Source organism: Aulonocara stuartgranti (assembly GCF_965226115.1).
Source record: "Aulonocara stuartgranti genome assembly, chromosome: 11".
Taxonomy (NCBI): domain Eukaryota; kingdom Metazoa; phylum Chordata; class Actinopteri; order Cichliformes; family Cichlidae; genus Aulonocara; species Aulonocara stuartgranti.
In genome coordinates this window covers 997,385-1,009,320 of record NC_138947.1, presented here as the reverse complement: position 1 = coordinate 1,009,320, position 11,936 = coordinate 997,385, and the positions used below count along the sequence as shown (strand labels likewise).

Sequence of the window (11,936 nt, the reverse complement as noted above, 5' to 3'; positions counted from 1 at the left end):
TAGCTATAAATTACACTCACATGAGCAATCACTTCTCCCCCACTGCAGGCTGGTGGGAGGAGTGGAGACAGCAGCAAGGCGTTTCCTACAGAAAAAGTTACAGCTCCCTATATGGCTAACCACTCGTGTGCTGTATGTGTGGAGGGCACGGACGCAGAGCGGCACATCTGTAAGTGACTCGCAGCCTGTGCATGGGTAGGATGGCTGCAGCGATTTATCTGGGGGAAAGGAGCAGATAGTGATTGATTCAGAGGCTGATGTTCATGCAGCTTCTCTGTGCAGTTTTCATTGGTTCAGAAACTCCTCAGTTTTAACCTGTGAATTCATTTATTTCAGTTTGAACATGAATGTTGTGTCAGACAGTAGAAAGGTGACGCTTAGCTATGAATGTTTCCTGTAAAGGACGACAAGTGTGGGAAATGATTCATTCCTATTGCTGATTATTATTCATGCAAAGACTAACAGGAGCTGATGCATTTAAAGTGCTTTGTTTGCATTTCATCTGTGAGGTAAATGAGTCTATGGAGGCTTTTTAATGCACAGAATGTGCAAAGTTTTTTTTCCTGCAGCAGTTTTTGTGATGATTGTTTGATTTTTAGTCAGAGACAGTCGTTCAGATGTTTTACTTTGTGGTTCATCACTGAGACGCGATGAGGTGCAGTTTTTTATTGCTGGTTGGGTTTTGTGGTTTGTAGAGTCTTTGTTAGCCTCAGCCTGCGGTGCTGCAGTGTGACTGTGGCTTCATCTGAATACTGCTGACTCTGAAATGTCTCAAATGCTCTAACGTCCAAAATCTAAAGTGCTTTTTCATTTCAAGCAGAAACTGTTTGGCAAGGACATCAGTTTAGTTTTTATCACAATCAAACTCAGAGTCAACTTTTCAGCTGTTAGCTTTTACTGCATGAGAAAAGTTTGCTGGAGGCTCGGGTGGAGTCAGAGCCAGAATGCATGGACGATCAATACTTTCTGATTAGGGCTGGGTGTCCTCACCGATTTCTATCATCGAGTGTGAAAAACTCTGATCGTTTATCAGCACGTATCCATGTATAAGACAAAGCTGACGCTGTGAGGCTCCATCAGAGGTGTGAGCATCACCGCAGACGTCTTTGTGTCAAAGTAACTGAGGATAAAACATGAAGCAGGTTCTCCTGTTCTGGCTTTTTATAGCAGAGAAGCTTCAAACTCTTCTGCAGTCGATCAAAGACTGAAGCAACCTGATGCTGCTGAAGTGAAGCAGAGTCACAGAGGTTCGATCACAGCTGAGCAATCATTGTGTTTCAGCCCCGACGGCTGTGGACGATCCACGCTCTGTGGACGATCCACGCTCTGTGTTTCTGCTCTCATCTCCTGGTTGAGCTGATTCTGGAGTTTCTGATTAATTACATTTATATTTAAATCCAGGATTTAATGAATCGAGATCACTTTATTCAGACCAAAACCGATTTGAATCAGGAAATAGATTTTGTTTTTAAACACAACCTTATTTCTGATCGATTCCTCTGTTTCAAACATCCTGAACTTATCTTTGGGATGAAGACGCTAAAAACAGATTTCTGAGAAAACAACATTTGCACAAGTTTTATGAGATTTTTATTATTTAAAAGGACACAAAACACATCAGTTAAAATATTTAAACATGTTAAGATGTGACCGTCTGTTACAGACAGACACAAAATATAAAATGAAAACATTTCTTATCATTCTGTGAGGTGTTATTTCAGTTACCTTCATTTGGGTCCCCTGACGTGAGCTCATTTGAATATTGCCTACACCACCAAGATCGCACTTAAGTTTGTTTGGTTTTTAATTTATTGATGAAAGTTAGTGGGTCCTCCTCTCAGCCAGGAGTCATGAAATCCATCCCAGCATTAATCTGAGGATTAATCTGGGGTAGGAGACAAACACAAGTCACTGCCTTTGAGTAACATCGAGCTTAATGTCCACTGAAAAACACCAGAAACAGACAAAGTTCAGATAATCAAATAATAATCAAACAAATGTGTTGGAGAGGAAGTCAAACTGTTTTTAAGGATGAGGCTGAGGATGGCCGTGCGAGTCTCGCCGCGTGCCGAGGCTCTGCAGGCCCTCGCGAAGATGCAGACATTCATGGACGCTGTGGGATCTCAGAGCTCTAACTGCTGAGCTGTGAATGTAAAAGCTTCGAGTTGAAGCTGTGCTGTGTGGTTAATGTGTTCGTATCTGTAGACTAATATTGAAAACAGGACAAATGACGCTGATAAAAGCTGACATCTGTAAAACAAAGATTAGTTTCTCTGCAGGTTTGTGTCGTGTTTTTGTCACTGTTGAACTTCCATACTGTGAGCCCCCATCCTCTCCATCTGCAGCTCCTCTGGTTTCCATTTCAGTCTTTGGATGGCGCCTAAAAAGCTCTGCAGTTTCATCATATAAGAGCCTAAAATGTGTCTGCAGTGCGTCAGTGAGGTCCCCTCAGCTCCAGGAGAACATTCCAGAATCAGCACCGCTCTCCAGCATTTTCTCGATGCTCTCAGCCTCTTCTGAAAGATTTTATTTATGCAAGCATGCAAATTTGCATTAATAGGGGCGTGGCCTCTGAGTGACGTTTAAGAAAGCTTTTATTCTGAAAACTGAGGGTGGGGGTTTCCACTGTATTCCACTCGTCAGCTTATTAAAATCAGTTTATGACACTGATCTGACACACCACACCCACAACGATGGACACGCCCACACTGTCGACTGCAGCCATGTATGACCTGCTCATTTTATAGCTTAGATCCCCTCCTGTGAGCCATACGAGTGTGTGTGTGTGTGTGTGTGTGTGTGTGTGTGTGTGTGTGTGTGTCTGTATAGACTGTTGGGCCTTTTTTGGTCAGAGTTTACATTTCTAGGCAAGGCAAGGCAAGTTTATTTGTATAGCACAATTCAACAACAAGGTGATTCAAAGTGCTTTACAGAGACATTAGAAACAAGAACAAATAAAAAGCATGATTTAAAATTGATTAAAACAAGCAAATAAACTAACTAACTAATTAACAAACAAACAAACAAACAACAGTATATAAAATCAAAACAGATAAAATCAGTAGTTTAAATGTAAGTTTTGAAATTTAAGCTTAAAGTGTGGATTTGGTGCTTTATTCAAATGCAGCTGAGAACAGGTGAGTCTTCAACCTGGATTTAAATAAACTGAGTGTTTCAGCTGATCTGAGGCTTTCTGGGAGTTTGTTCCAGATATAAGGAGCATAAAAGCTGAATGCAGCTTCTCCGTGTCTGGTTCTGACTCTGGGAACTGATAAAAGACCGGATCCAGATGACCTGAGGGATCTGGAAGGTTCATACTGGGTCAGGAGGTCACTGATGTATTTTGGTCCTAAACCATTCAGAGCTTTATAGGCCAGCATCAGAACTTTAAAGTCTATCCTCTGACGGACAGGCAGCCAGTGTAAGGACCTCAGAGCTGGACTGATGTGGTCCACTTTTTTGGTCTTAGTGAGGACTCGAGCAGCAGAGTTCTGAATGAGCTGTAGTTGTCTGACTGATTTTTTAGGTAGACCTGTAAAGATGCTGTTACAGTAATCAAGCCTACTAAAGATGAAAGCATGGACTAGTTTTTCCAGGTCCTGTTGAGACATCAGATCTTTTATCCTTGAAATATTCTTGAGGTGATAGTAAATGTAAATGTAAAGTCATTAGCAGGGAAAGTTTGTGAAGGCAGGGACCAATCAGATCATGAGATTAGAATCAGACCCCTCCTCCTGTGTGTGTGTGTGTGTGTGTGTGTGTGTGTGTGTGTGTGTGTGTGTGTGTGTCTGCTCTCGTCTCGGTGGGCTGTGATAAGCAGCACAAATTCAGAAATTCCTCCACAAACAGTGACGTAGCCTCTGCAGAACGATCCAATCTGAGCTGAACAGCTTGGGTTTAAGGACAGCTTTCCTCCCGTCGGACGACCTGTGTGGTCACTAGCAGTAGAAAGTGGAGGCTGTGGAGATGGTGTCTGTCACCTGAATCCAAACTGGAAGCTGGTTCCACAGAAGAGGGGCCTGAAAACCGAAGGCTCTGCCTCCCATTCTACTTTTAAATACTCTATTTTGAATTTAATATAATTATAAAATTTAACGTGATATGGTGATATTTACATTGATGCATGTGTTTGATAGTAAAACGAGACCTGTACGGGGAGCGGGCTGGGCCCGGGTCTGAACTGAGCTCCTGAGTGTTCTTGAAACTAAATCAGTTTGTCAGCTGGTCATGATTCACGAATGCCTCCCACTGCATCATGTGACACGGTGTGAGGCACATTCACTGTCTCACTAAAGAAACACAATCATACTTGTACGTGTAATCATCCCACTTGGAGGGATTATGAAGTGGGAGTTTTCACCATAGTTGAATCTGTCCAACTTTCATTGTTTTATTCTGGGAAACATGAACCCAGCAGCCGCCGCCGCCCGGGTCTCATAATGCTTTAGTTTTGGCGCATGAACAGAAACCGTGAGCGAGTTTCTTACTGGAGGACATGGACCTTTGGAGTCTTTTTAACATCTGCTGATGTTCTGAGCTGAAACTTGTGCATCGGGCTCTGCTCTGTTATGATGGGAGGATGTGACTCTCGCTGGCTCAGTTTTTGCATCTGGCCTGTGTTATATTCACAGAGCATCAGCTGATGGCACGGACATACAGACATGTTGTGTTCTTTAATTTTCTGCTGCTTTAATAACCCTCCTGCCTTCTTGGGACCTTTTTGTGCCACTTACATGTGTTAAATAATTAGAATCTAAAAAAAGCTCCAGGTACAAACTCAGCGACAGTTCGAGAGGCACCGATGACAGTTTGTCCTGGAGCATACATCGAGATGCCAAATTAGGAAAGACCTCGTCGTCCCGGCAGTCGCCTGAGAGCAGATGAGCCGAGCAGGTGCGATGGAGGCTTTCGTGTACATGTTGAGTGTGTTTGGGGGAAGCGGAGACGTCCCTGCAGACACGCCACTCCTCCGCTCACATCTGATTTATTTTTTCCTGTTTATCTGCTCTCGGGCAGGACGCTGGCCTCGCAGCAGGAAGCTCCTTTGGTTTTGTGTATTTTCTGTGTACACATGTGAGACTGATGGATCAGCAGCAGCTTTGGAAGGTGAAGCAAAAACTGAAAAGTGGTTATGCAGTGCCCCGTCTGATGGATTCATCCTCACATGAATGGAAATCTCGTCAGTGCGCCATAATCTGTACTTTGATTCTAGGACTCAGCAGCTTTGCATGATTAGCTGTCCAAAATGAGCCTTCTTTATCTCACACTGGGCTACAGCTGTTCTCACCTTTCTTCTGATTGGCTGCCCCTGAAAAACAGAGGGCTTGAGGTGGGTGTGGCTTCTGTGCCATGAAAGCAGAATGCAAGCACTGAGCTCAGTGTTGGAAACAGTCATGTTTAACATGAAGGTCCACCAAAGAGACAAAGTGGACCTAGTGTGCTTTTCATGACTTCTTGTCATATACCAGCATCGGATGTGAGCTGGAACATCACACGGGAATATTTCTAACACCTTGAGTTATTTTCCAGTGTTAGAAGATCAGCACTGCTCAGTGTTAGCCTTTGTTAATCTTCAAAACTGACTGGGTTACTTTTAAACATATAACACTGTCAAAAATGTAAATTTAACACTCAACAGTGTTGTATTTAACACTCAGAGGAGTGGACCCATATAGACACTCTAGTGTTAATTTAACACTGGAGATTTTGCTGTGTAGCTTAATTCTCAAGCTGGGAGCGTCACACAAAAACAGGTTCCTGCTGATTAGTGTTCCGATTTTTACTCTGCAAAACCGGAGCTCCGCCTTCTTCGATGGTCTGTTAGCACAGTGACTTCACAGCAGCCATGTTATGGCCCCGCCCCTCCCCGAACCTGGTTCTGTCGGAGGTTTCTTCCTGTTAAAAGGGAGTTTTTCCTTCCCACTCGCCAAAATGCTTGCTCATAGGGGGTCATATGATTGTTGGGTCAACCTCACAATATAAAGCAACTGTTGTTGTGATTTGAAACAGGATCCAGAGGTCCAGCTGCTACGTCTTCTCTGCTAATGTTTCATTAGCGCCCCTGCTGCAAACCACAGGAACACCTGTGAAGTCCTTTTGGTAAACCACTCTGCCCTAACCCTAAGTGTAACGGACTTCAGCTGCTCTACAGTTTCTGTGACTGTGCTGTTACTAGAACAACAGACATGTGACACTGTCTGTACTTTAAAATGACAGAGGAAAGGGTACTGGCACTTCAAATAAACCTCAGAGTCGACCACATCAAGACAAGGAAACCAAACGCTGTTTTGTTTTTGATTTGTTTGCCTTACAATCTGAACATTTGTAGCTTCCCACACATGTAAATTAGCAATGGTTTCCTTTGACAGAACATGAGGCAATACCTGCACTTCAAACGGGGCAGCTTTAATCCCAGAACAGAGCAACATCAGTCTGACACAGCATAAAAGGTGGTTTGCAGCTGTGCAGCAACTGTACGCAGGGGAAAGCAGCTTTGATGTAACATCCAGCAAAAATCTTTCAAACTGAATCCGACGAAATTCATCAGCTAATGACATCTGGAAACGAGATCAGCTGACCTCACAGCTTTGTCTGAAGTTACACGTTAGATGGCCCTTTGACCAAAGCGGAAACCAAATCTGAAGTCAAGCTGTTAACTGCATGATGGAAATGTGTTGTAGACACAGCTCTGCGTGCAGCTGCAGCGCCTCATTGAACAGATGTCTAAACAAAACGAGGTTAATTAGATAAACCCAGAGTTCCTCCTGCGAGTGAGCGTTTGGCATGTCGAGGCAGCGCTACGGGTGAAGCTGCTGGTTGCTGATGCTGACTCTTCTTTGTTTGTTTTTGCGATCCAGGATCATCAGAGTCTCCTGACCACCCGTCATCCAGCTGAAGTGTCCTTGAGCCAAGCGCCGACTCTCTGCCAGGTAGTGATTTATGTTTAAAATCCTGCTTAAACGTTTAATAAAGAAGAAGAAAAGTCAGTTACCGAACTGTAAAAATTTTAAAAACTGAATATATTTTCTAATTTCTGGCTGTGGCTCAGGTGGCAGAGCAGGGCAGCCACTCGTCAGAAGGTCGGTGGTTTGATCCCAGGCTGCCTCCTGATACTATAGCGCTATACAAATACAGGCCATAGTCTCGTCACTTCTATCCTTGGCCATGAGTGTTCGTAAACATGTGACATCTGTTTGGTTTCTCCTTGCACCTCGCAGCTGATTCACTGCACACATACACTGACACCTGAAATAAGCTGTGAAACCTTCAGTGTTTAATTAACATTTCATCACAGATGCTCGAATCTTTGTTCTTCTTCTTTGGTGCTTTAATCTCGCCTCAGAGGGATTCACCTCCTCCACTGCTGCGGTGACGTTTGTTGGTTTGGGAGCTGATTGTGGAGTTTTATTGGTGGCTGAAGCTGATGTTGGGTCGTCTCTGATCCTCTGTGGTTTTCATCTGTTGCTGCTTAGTTTAAGTTGTGACAGGAAGTAATTACATAATTAGCTTTAGCTCCGGCTTTCTCCAGGATGTTACTGCAACAAATCCATAATGAGGAGTTTCCTGCAGATAACTATCGGTTTTAGTTCTGAGCCCTTCGAGTTTGCTGTTTGATTTTCTCTCACATTGGGAACATTGTGAGAGAAAATGCAAACAAACAAGTCAAAGGTGGTTTTCTCACATTAAAAAGTGCTGAAAAAGCTGCTCCAGTGTTCAAAAGGAAAACATAAAAAGCAACATGTCAGTGTTCATGTGGTCCTAGATTAGAACCAGGCCCGCGTGGTTCTGTGGACGGTCTTGCAGTCCTCCCCTGCAACAGAAATGTAATTTCTGGTGAAATGCCTGCGTTCGAGTAAAACACAAAAATCAAATGATACTTCAGCACTTTCATGTTTTTACTGCCTGGGACAAACACATGCATTTTAAATACTAACCATTCGCCCTGAAATCCGCTGCTATGGCACTGCATCAATATCCACACCAGCCGCCTGATTCACATCTTTGTCTTAGTGTTTACGTCTGAACTTAAAACGCACAAAGCAAAGTTGAAAACCAGCAGACGACTCTACAAACACGAACAGGTAGAAACGGAGGCTGCGTGCTCGTCGCTCAGGCTGCGTGCTCGTCGCTCAGGCTGCGGGCTCGGGTCGGCGTGCGCTCAGCTCTAACACCAGTCTGGGTTCTTGGCTAGCTTAGCGTTAGCATGCTGTCTGTGCAGGCACTTGCAAAGACCAAAGCTGTGTTAGCAGCTTCTGTCCAATTTTACTGTCACACTCTTGTCCTGTTGTGCAATAAAAATAAAAGTAACGTCCACATCTCCGCTCTTCAAAAGCTGTATTGCTGTAGTGCTCCATTGTCTGCCTTCCAGTCGATTGCACAGGAAGAAAAATGTCACGGTGCGACCCAGTACCAAGACATTTTAGTTTTATTTTGTTGATTATTGTATTTTTTCTCCATGTTTCCTGTTTTATTTTGAAGGAGTCTTGTGTTCTTTGTTCAATGTATTTAGTTTCACCTCCCCTGTCCTGTCATTAGGTTCATGTCAGTTTCCTGTTACTAACATAATCACTTCCTGGTTTTGAACCACCTTCAGCACAGAGACCGAATCAGCCCAGACTCCTGCTGCTGTCTCTGGCTGCACCGACCTGATGTTTGAGCCAGTTTATGTCCTCGGTGCATTAACAATACTCCGTAATTTATGTTGTTTGTTTTCAGTGGCGACTACCGATATCAGATTTTAGCCCCGGTGAGAATTCTGCGAAACCACAAATATTTTTAAGTAACAGAGCTTTGGTTGGTTTCCTAACTCTGAACAAAAACATGCTGAGGGATTTTAGTTTTATGGAGTTCTCCTCTTTGGACCCTCACTGCCCTCTTTTCAGGCTCCATTAACATTCGTTCAGCTTTAGAGGCACTTTCAGTAAATTAAGCTAATGCGAGACGCCTCGTCAGAGCTGCCAGACACGAGGGGGGGATTTTTTTTATGATTATAACTCTGTGGGTAACACCAGTCTGCTGGTTAGCTAACGTGTGCTTACAATGCTTCCTTTGTGTTTGTATCACTGTTACAGCTGTGCATATTTTTATTTTCACATCTCCAAACTCTCAAATAAGAGGAGAAACATGCATAAAACGAATCCCAGGCGTTTGGGCTCTGAATATTCAGTTTTAAATCTGACCACACCTCGTCGCAGATGTCAGCTGGTCAGGGTAGAGTAGGTGGTCAAGTCTCTGGGCCACCTGCAAGGTGATGAGCCCACTAGGAATAGCCAGGCCTCGCCAGCTTTCAGAACAGAAGAAAAGGCTCGGATGAGGTGAAACAGTCGGGTTTCCTTCAGTTCAGAGTTTAAGATTCAGACACGAAGGACTGAGAGGCTGCAGGAAGAGCCGGAGAAAGGTCATTTGTGAGCAGAGATGGGCAGTAACGTGTTACTGTAATCCGATTACTTTTTTTGACTAACGAGTAAAGTAAGGGATTACTATTGCAAAAACGGTAATTAGATTACCGTTACTTTCCCGTAGGAACCCTGCCTTGCTGCGTTACTAAAACCGTGATTTTTTGCGAGAATGTCTCACGACAGTGACGTAAGCGAGTGCGACGTTCGTGACAACAGCTGTGTGCAGATCAACAGTGGATCACATATCGAGTGCAGAGAGAGTATGAGCGTGCAGCGTTTAAAGCGTGGAAGTACTGACCTTACTTTGAGTTTGATTCCATAAAAAGTGACAAAAACATTAGTGTCCGCTGTGCGTGGGAAGAAAACTTCTTTTTACAGCGAAAAAACCCCTAAACTTCCAACAAGCACCGAGTAGCTACGACGTAATGGGAAACTCACAGAGAAACTCGCGGATTCCTCCACTGACCGCGGCACACCTGCACCAGGGTAAACCTCCGCCTACCCCACTCCTGCTTTACAGGTGAAAACAGAGCAACAGGACCGCTGAGTCTTTGACTTTATTTATTTTCTGCTGTGTTTCACTTGCATCTATTTGAAAGACTGAGTGTAAACACAAAAAATATTTTATTTTATGTGCTGGAATGTGCAGAAAATAGGTTTAAATGTTAAACTAATTTCTTCCAGTCAGAGAATGTTGCAGATAATTAAATGTTTGCTTGATGCATAAAGTTAAAAGATTAAAACTAACAAAACAAGTTTTAAAAAGAGACTTTTCCATCTGATTACATTTTGTATGATGGATTATGCAGAAAAAGTAGAATTGGGCTGAAAGATCTATTTATCACCTCTTCAGGTTGTACATCGTGTTTTTAAAAAGTAACTAAGTAACTAAGTAATTAATTACGTTTGAAAATAAGTAATCAGTAAAGTAACGGGATTACTTTTTGCGGAAGTAATCAGTAATTAGTTACTGATTACTTTTTTCAATTAACTTGACCAACACTGTTTGTGAGTCAGAGCCACTTTAGTAAAAGCAGAGAGCTGACATGAGCTGACGAGGCGAATGAATAACAAATGCATGGCGCGTTTTTCTCCTCGGCTCTTTTTGAAGTGGTGAAATTTTCCCTTATAATTAAAATCTGATTTAGCAAACTGGTGCATCTGAGTTTGTACTTTAAAAACATCCTGAAGTTAACTGGTTGGATCCAGTTTGACGGACTGGTAAGAGAAATTGGCACAGATCTCAGATCTGCATTTCCAGTGAAAAGCAACAGAAGGGCTGGATTTGCTCTCATTGGTCAGAATAACCAGCCCCTGGAGTTTGTAGCCATGGAAACGCCGGCTTTCCCTGCGTGAACAAACACGCTGACAGGTTTCCATGCTGAGTGAAGAACCTGAACAAGGACTGAAACCAGATATGACAGATCTGTCGGGAATCTAAACCTCTAATAACTGATGTAAACGTCAGTGGTAGAGATAAGATGAGCGGGCAGGGATTTGCATTTCAGATTGTTAAAAGAAAAAGATGTTGTGTCACACTGAAAATTGTTCCTTGGAACAGAAAAAAGACTCTTTGCTTTCCAACCAAACTTTGACTTTTTTAAATGTCTCAGAGTGTCGCCTGTCTGACCAGTTTAGCCTGACCAGTTTAGCCTGACCAGTTTAGCCTGACCAGTTTAGCCTCCTCTATCAGAGTTAGAACAAGCACAAAATGATGAACGGTGGACTCGAAGGCTCGCACACTCGCATAGTTTTGAAGACGTTTCTTGGTCGGACCTGCCTGAAGTAATTTTTCTCACCACATGAGTTCAGAGAAAAACTGCAACGATTTCTTGGAAGTCCATATTTTTCTCGATTGTGCCTGTAAGTGTGTTAACGAGCTGCTGAGTGGCTGAAACATCTGGATCGTTTCACAGGTCTCCAAAGTCCTGAACAAATCCGTCACATCCATCTTTTAGCTGCCTCGGGTGTTTCATTGTTCTATTCAAAGAGTGGGTTTAAAAACTGAGATGAGCCGGTGCAGTTTTCCATCATCAGTGCTTTTCCTCGAACCTCACAGAGTAGACGCATAAAGATTCGTCTGCTGGTGCTGAAGGTTTAAACTCCCATCAGCTGCTGAAAGCAGAGCTGAGGCTGCTTTCTGTCAGAGTTGCTCCAAACTTTGGTTTCTATACATCAGAATAACAAATTCCTGGGTTTAGATTATCCAGAGCACAAACATCTGGCTTTCAAACACTTCTTCAATCAGGGAGGGAAGTGCATCATCCCCCCACGGGCGCCCGGGGGTCCTGTGTGTTTGACAGAGACTTTACATCATGCAGCAGAGCTTCAAGCTGTGCATTCTTCACTCTAAACATTAAAACTGCAGTAACTCAGACTGTGCGCGTTTTTCTTTTTGAAAGTTTATGTCTTCTTCACGTAAACTTTCACGTCTTCTTCTCAGCCCACCCACCTGCTGGTTGGTGCAAATGTTCCCTGATGGAGATGTGCTTAAAAAAACCACATCAGATCATTGAACAGCCAAAAGTATGTGGACAT

The 11,936-nt window shown here is 43.3% G+C and overlaps 1 protein-coding gene across 3 annotated transcripts in view; it reads left to right on the top strand.

Moving 5' to 3' along the window:
* Window positions 1-57: 57 nt before the first annotated feature.
* col6a4a (collagen, type VI, alpha 4a) overlaps window positions 58-11,936 on the top strand; it is a 61,257-nt gene continuing 49,378 nt past the window's right edge. For 2 of the 3 annotated variants that reach the window (XM_082551078.1, XM_082551077.1), the window contains exons 1-2: window positions 59-169; window positions 6,858-6,929. The gene's annotated coding sequence lies outside the window, so the exon portion shown is untranslated. Of the gene's footprint in view, window positions 170-6,857; window positions 6,930-11,936 lie in introns of all 3 variants that reach the window. The other variant, XM_082551076.1, reaches the window with a different exon arrangement.